This window comes from Carassius carassius, chromosome 34 (assembly GCF_963082965.1).
Source record: "Carassius carassius chromosome 34, fCarCar2.1, whole genome shotgun sequence".
In the NCBI taxonomy this organism is placed as follows: Eukaryota; Metazoa; Chordata; class Actinopteri; order Cypriniformes; family Cyprinidae; genus Carassius; species Carassius carassius.
The window spans coordinates 570001-578440 of record NC_081788.1 but is presented as its reverse complement, the minus strand read 5'-3'; positions in this window follow the sequence as shown (position 1 = coordinate 578440).

Sequence of the window (8440 nt, the reverse complement as noted above, 5' to 3'; positions counted from 1 at the left end):
CCTCGCTATGGAGAAAGATTCTCTTTCAAATCTCCACGGCAAAACCCTAGAAGAAATTGAAATTGAAGGTAATGCTACTAAAGTTGTTACAAATGACATTTTGAAGTTAACTAAGTATATTCATATCCTAAAGATAATCCCTAACGTAGATCTTAATGTAATGTTCACCAGATATTAGAGTTATCACTATGTCTTCTATTTTTACTCTAACATTAGCAATGTTAAGCTTACTTGATACTCAATTTTTTTTTTTAGACAAGTTAGACTTTTCTGATTCGGAACATAGTGAAGACAGTGATGCTGAGGAGGCGCATCCACAGACACAAACAGAAACAGGTAAAAGCACATAAACATACAAACATCAAATCAGTAAAGTCAGTGTAAGAAGTGCACCATATGATGCACCAAAACATTATACAGTAGTTCAGAGATGTCACAGAAGCATAATTCATATAGACCAAGCGCCGCTGCTGTTTGTTATAGCATTTTATTTTTCTATTCACAGATACTGATCCTGCCTTAGGAGGCCCATCTAAAGGTATGACAATACTAAAACTTTTTTAACTTCAAACCCACATGTGTATATATACTTTTGAAACCAAAATGACTGTTAGAAATGTTTAAAATGCAGTTTAGGTTGCTTTTGATTGCTTAAATTATAACATTGTGTAAATGATGCAAGTTTTTGGGGAGCACTTTACAGTAGGGGTACATGAATTACCATGAATTAATGCATAAATTAATGAAGAATTATGAATTACTTCATCCATTAATATCTCAATTATCAGGAACTAGCATGAGTTCAAAATCTTTTATTCATGACCTCATAGATGAAAAACACCTTAAGACATTCACTAAGATGAGTACATCATCATGATTAATAGGTTATTATGCATCTTGATGTTTTCTTTTTCACAGAAAACAAGATTTTTAATATCCATTATGGATAAAGCTATGCTTTTGGTACATGTACTAAAACATTTGTTTTCTCAAATAAGATTACTTGAATTATTATAATAATATATACAAAAATCTGCATTGCCTCATGCATGCATACAGGTTAGAACAGTATATCAGTAACAGTAATTAATGTGAGAACTAATGTTTTTCATTAATTATGATGAGTTATCAAGCACGTATACAGTATGTCTTCTTCATAGCAGCCTGCATGTAAATGGACAGACCCCCAACACTGGCCAATCACAGCACAGAGTATGTGAATTCTGTTGACATCCAAATACAGTAGTCATCATTAACTAAGCATTAATTTCTTATGACCTCATCGTGTGTGAACCCTCAAGTAAAGTGGTAACTTGGTCTTCTGGAAATACTGATAAACAGTGTGTTATTAAAGCGATAGTTCACCCAGAAATGAAAATGTGAGGTTCAACTGCTAATCCCTAGGAGTCAGTTATGTAGATGACTTTGTTTCTTCAGTAGAACTCAAAGATTTTTAACTCAAACCGCTGCAGTCTTTCAGTCATATCCCTGATAGCGCACGTACATCTAGAAGATGTCTATTTGACGTCTGCATTTACATCTGCAAGATGTATTATTTAGGTTATTTGCTCATCTGCAATACGTCTATTGGATGTCTCTTTTTAGATGTCACATAGACGTCTGTTAGATGTCTTTAAGATGTTTATAATTTAGAATGTATGTAAAACTGACATCTGAAAGAAAGTTTTTAGACAGCGGATGTTTCCAGATCAAGAGATCTTTAACAGACATCTTGCAGACTTGCGTGTGTCATCTGGGATATAATGGCAGTCAATGGGTCCCAAACATGCACAGACTAAACCAAATACATGCTCTGGCATAGTAGTATTCTATCTTGTGTATAGGTCACTTATTTGTTTATACAGTGCAGAGTGATTGTGGTCACTACAGCTAATCAGAATGGTAATTACTTGTGCTTATCCTGATTGTTGCAACCGAATTTTGTTTAACCGTTGTATTCACAATCTCTGCACTGTGTAAACAATGAGTGACATATACAGTCTGTATTTGGATGTAAGACTACTGTATTTGGATTTACATTTACATTTACATTTAGTAATTTGAAAGGAAAAGTAGAGAGGTAGGTCTGTAGTTCTCTACAAGTGATGTGTTAAGTGTTGATTTTTTCAGCAGTTGAGTTACCAGAGCCTGCTTGAATGCAGTAGGAAAAGTGCCAGTATGGAGGGATGAGTTGATGATGTGTGTGAGAGCTGGTAGAAGTGTGTGAGATATGGCTTGTAGAAGGTGTGAGGGGATGGGGTCAAGAGGGCAGGTGGTAGGATGACTGGAGAGGAGAAGTGTAGATACTTTTTCCTCGGTTAGCGGAGAGAAGGAGGAGAGAGGGTGATTGGCTGTGAAAGGGGTCGGTCTGTGCTCCTGTGTGTGAGGAGCTGAGAACTGACTGCTGATAGTTGTTGTCTTGTTGGTGAAGAAGTTCGCAAAATCGTCAGCAGTTAAAGAGGAGGTGGGTGGTGGTGGTGGAGGAGGACAGAATAGAGAGTTGAATGTCTTGAAAAGTGATCGTGTGTTGGAGGAGCTGTTGATCTTGTTGTGGAAGTAGGAAGATTTTGCAGCATGAACATCAACGGAAAAGGAAGAGAGGAGAGATTGATACATACTCAGGTCAGATGTGTCTTTTGATTTGCGCCATTTCCTCTCCATTGCCCTGAGTTCGGTCCGGTGTTCACGAAGAACCTCAGACAACCAGGGGTTAGAGGGAGTAGCGTGTGCTGGCCTGGAGGAAAGAGGGCAGATATTGTCTAGAGAAGAGGTTAGAGTGGAGCATAAGGTGTCCGTTGCGGTATTCACATCCAGAGATGAGAATTGTGGGGGTGAGGGAAGAGAAAATGACACGGCAGATGAAAGATGGGCGAGAGAAAGTGAGCGCAGGTTTCGCCTGAAAGTGACTGGTGGTGGGGTTGGTGGTGCAGGGGCAGAGAGTTGTAGACTGAAAGTGATGAGGAAATGATCTGAAACATGGAGAGGTCTCACCAAGATGTTGTCTGTGATGCAGTTGCGTGTGTAAACCAGATCCAGTTGGTTGCCTGATTTGTGAGTGCCTGTGGTGATGAATTGTTTGAGATGTCAACAAATTTTGCACACTGTGCTGTGATTGGCCAGTGTTGCGCTCTGCTTGATACCTCATCTTTAATGAAAAACATGAGTTCTGACATTAATTGATATACTCTTCTAGCCTGTATGCATGCATGAGGTAATATTTATTATTTTTCTATATTCCTTTTAATAATTCAAGTAGTCTTACATGCACAAAATGTTTTTTTGTATTTTGAATCATGTGCCATGACTATAGGTTTATCTACAATGTATAGTAAATACCTTGTTTTTTGTGAACAATGAAAACATCATGATCATGCATAATAAACATAAATCATGATGATGTACTTGTCTTAATGTCTTAGGCTATGTTCACACTTAGTGTCTTTTTTGACAAGAAAAAGTTGACAATGCCGTTTTTTTAGCAAAAAAGAAAACGCTGGCAGCGTTCGGTTCTTTTGTTGCTATAACAACAGCTGCAACAGTAGCCTAGTGCTGTGTGATGCAAAAAATGTCGAGAAAGAGAAAGTTGGCTCTTGCGTTGGCTTTTGAAGTTACCGGGGAGGAGAATGTCGGTTCACAAAGACGTTTGTGGGTGCACGACATTATACGGGAAAGGAAACGCGAAAGGAAAAAGACGCCGGCGGTGGCGTCTAAAAAAGCGCTCAGGACTTTTTTGAAAAAACGGTTTACTCCATAGGGTTATAATGTAGAACAGACGCTGGTAGTTCGAAAAAAGACGCTAAGTGTGAACATTAAGGTGTTAAGGTGTTAAGGTGTTTTTCATCCATGAAGTCATGAATGAAAGACTTTGAGCTTGTGTTAGTTCCTGATAATTCATGAGATTCACACTTGCCATAAAGTGTTACCATGTTTTGAATATGTATTTATTTATTTATTTTTAAAGCTCATTGCATGAAGGACAAATATCACAGCAGGAGGGAGGAGCATGAACAACCTGGTAAAAGCACACAATCATATAAAGAAAGAACACTGTACTAGGGAATTCTCTAGATCAATCATTTTAGCTGGTTTTATAGTAAAGGAGGATTTTTTGCTAGAGATTTACAGTTTCCACTTAAATGTGTAGAATAATTTATGAAATGTTTGAGTATGTTCCATCAGAACCTTTATTCTGAGCCATTCTATTCATACCACAGGAATGAAGAAAGCTAGGCGGCCTGTTGTGAACCCTACAGGCACCTCAGATGGTATGAGCATCTACCTCACTCAGCCAGCATATCCATTAAGGTTTGATTCAATTCATGCAGACCAAGCAATACTACTGTTTGTTATAGTGTTTTATTTGTCTATTCACAGATATTGAGACTTCCTTTGGAGGCTCATCTCAAGGTATGATGAGAATACTACTAGTATAATGAGAACTACTTATCTATATTGGCCTGTCATGATAACTTTTTGTTGGTCGATATATTGCCCCTTAAAATAATTGTGATAAGTGATATTATTGTCATTTTAAGACCATTTTATGCCAGTGAATGTAAAATAATAATATAACAGCATAATAATGCAAGAAGGCCACACACTTTCAATTAATAAACAAACATTTAATTCATAAATGATTTAGATCATGAAAATTAAGTGTCCAAATATTAGATACCTTAAAAAACTTGAATAATAGTAAAAAAAATTAATAATAATAGTAAATCCACATTTTCTTACAAATAGAAAAAAGACAAATGGACGAAGAACTGTTATGGAGATTTTTCCATCTACAGATTTTTCCTTTTTTTATGTTTTATGTTATGTTTTATGTTATTGTGTTTTTTATGTAAATATAAATGGTGATGTATTGCATTGGCAAAAATTGAGATCATGTACATTTATTGTGCGATAAGTCGATATATTGATTATCGTGACAGGGTGGGATGCAGCGATTATAGATTTTGGCTGTACGATTATAGTCTGAGGAATAATCACGGTTTCACAGTTATCACAGTAATTATTATTCATTAATTCATTTCAAAACACTATTAGTTAAAACAAATAATAGTCCATTTCCAGTCCTGTAATAATTTTACACTGAAAATATATAACAGAATAATGAATAAATAAATAAAAATAAGAATAAAAAATAATAGTATTTGTCTATATAAAATCTTAGCTAAATATTAGCTAAGTATTTCCCTATTAAAGAGGACAAATGTAGTTAAATGCACTTTAAGTTGTGATCAACTATATTACAAAATTGTTTGGTATTTTCATTTTTTTTGGACCAGAGTAGAAACATTGAAAATAAAAAAGCTCTAACTGGCTTTTGACTTAACAATATAGCCTCCTTTTGAAAATGAATAATGCAGTACAGTGAAAATAAATAAAAAGAAACACATCTCTGGTATTGATATTAGCAAGCTATACATATCCTTTTGGAACAAAACAAGGAGTCAAAAGCTGCAGGACCCACATACAACATGGCCCTCAAATTGCACACTTATCTTCAGTCCTTTCTGTTCATATTATAGTGCAGAAATGTAAGCATGTTCACATTCTCAGTGCTCAGTCTTGACCTCTGAACTTTAAGCTAGCGCACAGTTGGAAAAACTTTTAGTTGCAGCAGTTTTATTCCGTGCAGAAGAAACGCTGTGTTGAGAAGCCTTAACGATTAATTAACCGTGACGAATTAAAGCACGGTTAATAGTGAAATCAGTTTATCGTTGCATCCCTAGTGACAGGCCTAAATCTATATTAGGAAATAAGCAACCATGTAGTCAGGTCTTTAATTTTATTCTTTTATTTACAATTTGATATTTGATGTATGAGGAATGTAACATTGGGCCAACAGTTAAAACCAATTTTACTCTTACGGATTAGTGACCTATACAACAAGACTTGACTAAAGACAAGGGTTGGTAAGAGTGTGGCTGGTTGGGAGAAGAGGGAGAGGAGCTCTGGCCATCATAGTGTTCAACCCAGGGTTCAGGAACCTGTTTTCCTCTTTTGTAGGGAATCATGAAAATTCTGCTGAAAAAAATCTGGATGATGCTAAAAGGAAGCAGAAACAAGCCTGGTCTCCAACTGAAATTGCAGCAGTACAGAGGCATTTCCGCGACCACATAGCAAGGGGTAAACTCGCCACTAAAATTGAATGCCAGCAGTGCAAGAATGCTGAGCATCCAGCTTTGGCTACTCGCACGCTCCAAAACATTAGGGATTTTGTCAGGAATCGCGGCTTAACCCTAAAAAAGAAACAGTCTCATTAGGTGTTTTTGTTTTTTACTTTTTGTTTATATGTAAGCAGAATATTCTTCTGCTGTTAAAGTTTGTTCATGGATTCAGTATGCTTTCAGCAATGTTTAGTTTAGCTGTTATGCTTAGGAACAGTTAAAATATTTAAGTTGTTCTCTTTACACTTACAGTAAGAGCGTTTGTTTTTTCATTACACACAGTACACACAGGATGTTTCTTGATACACAAAATGATCTTGTGATGTAAAATATTAAGGGCAACTACAGTAATTTTGCTGTAAACAAGAACAAAATAAACTTTGCTCTTTGTTCACAGAATGTGCATACTGTTATGTCTGCACCGCTTGTTTGAATGTTGTTTCTTCGCTTAAATATGATCACCCACTCTCGGTTTTTCTGCAAACAACCGGCTAGATTTACATTATGTGTATAGATAGATAGATAGATAGACAGACAGACAGACAGACAGACAGACAATCCCTTATGTCACTCCCAAATAGTACATCCTTGAATACACACTATAAAAGGTAAGGTAGCATATTTACAGCACTATACAAAAATATTTTACACACTTGCAAAATGCGTGCACCATGTTCTGAGTCTGATCATTGGTCCTCAAATATCAGGTATGTCCCTTTAATACACAGTATTTACTATTGTGTATGTGTTAAACCATTAGTCCTCATATATCAGGTATGTCCCTTTAATACACAGTCTTTACTATTGTGTATGTGTTAAGCCATTAGTCCTCATATATCAGGTATGTCCCTTTAATACACAGTCTTTACTATTGTGTATGTGTTAAGCCATTAGTCCTCATATATCAGGTATGTCCCTTTAATACACAGTCTTTACTATTGTGTATGTGTTAAACCATTAGTCCTCATATATCAGGTATGTCCCTTTAATACACAGTCTTTACTATTGTGTATGTGTTAAGCCATTAGTCCTCATATATCAGGTATGTCCCTTTAATACACAGTCTTTACTATTGTGTATGTGTTAAGCCATTAGTCCTCATATATCAGGTATGTCCCTTTAATACACAGTCTTTACTATTGTGTATGTGTTAAGCCATTAGTCCTCATATATCAGGTATGTCCCTTTAATACACAGTCTTTACTATTGTGTATGTGTTAAACCATTAGTCCTCATATATCAGGTATGTCCCTTTAATACACAGTCTTTACTATTGTGTATGTGTTAAGCCATTAGTCCTCATATATCAGGTATGTCCCTTTAATACACAGTCTTTACTATTGTGTATGTGTTAAGCCATTAGTCCTCATATATCAGGTATGTCCCTTTAATACACAGTCTTTACTATTGTGTATGTGTTAAGCCATTAGTCCTCATATATCAGGTATGTCCCTTTAATACACAGTATTTACTATTGTGTATGTGTTAAACCATTAGTCCTCATATATCAGGTATGTCCCTTTAATACACAGTCTTTACTATTGTGTATGTGTTAAACCATTAGTCCTCATATATCAGGTATGTCCCTTTAATACACAGTCTTTACTATTGTGTATGTGTTAAGCCATTAGTCCTCATATATCAGGTATGTCCCTTTAATACACAGTCTTTACTATTGTGTATGTGTTAAGCCATTAGTCCTCATATATCAGGTATGTCCCTTTAATACACAGTCTTTACTATTGTGTATGTGTTAAACCATTAGTCCTCATATATCAGGTATGTCCCTTTAATACACAGTCTTTACTATTGTGTATGTGTTAAACCATTAGTCCTCATATATCAGGTATGTCCCTTTAATACACAGTCTTTACTATTGTGTATGTGTTAAGCCATTAGTCCTCATATATCAGGTATGTCCCTTTAATACACAGTCTTTACTATTGTGTATGTGTTAAGCCATTAGTCCTCATATATCAGGTATGTCCCTTTAATACACAGTCTTTACTATTGTGTATGTGTTAAGCCATTAGTCCTCATATATCAGGTATGTCCCTTTAATACACTCAAATGACACTTTTGTGTGTTGTATATCTAGTGTCCTCAGAAATCACTTTAGTCCTTATAATAACGTTTTGTGTCATAGGTGGGGCTTGTGTATCAAATTATAAATTGTCCTCATAATTGTGTATATTTTCAGGTTGTTACATTATAGATTGTGTTTTGTGTAAACAAACTTTAAAGTGAAATCTGTGTTGTAT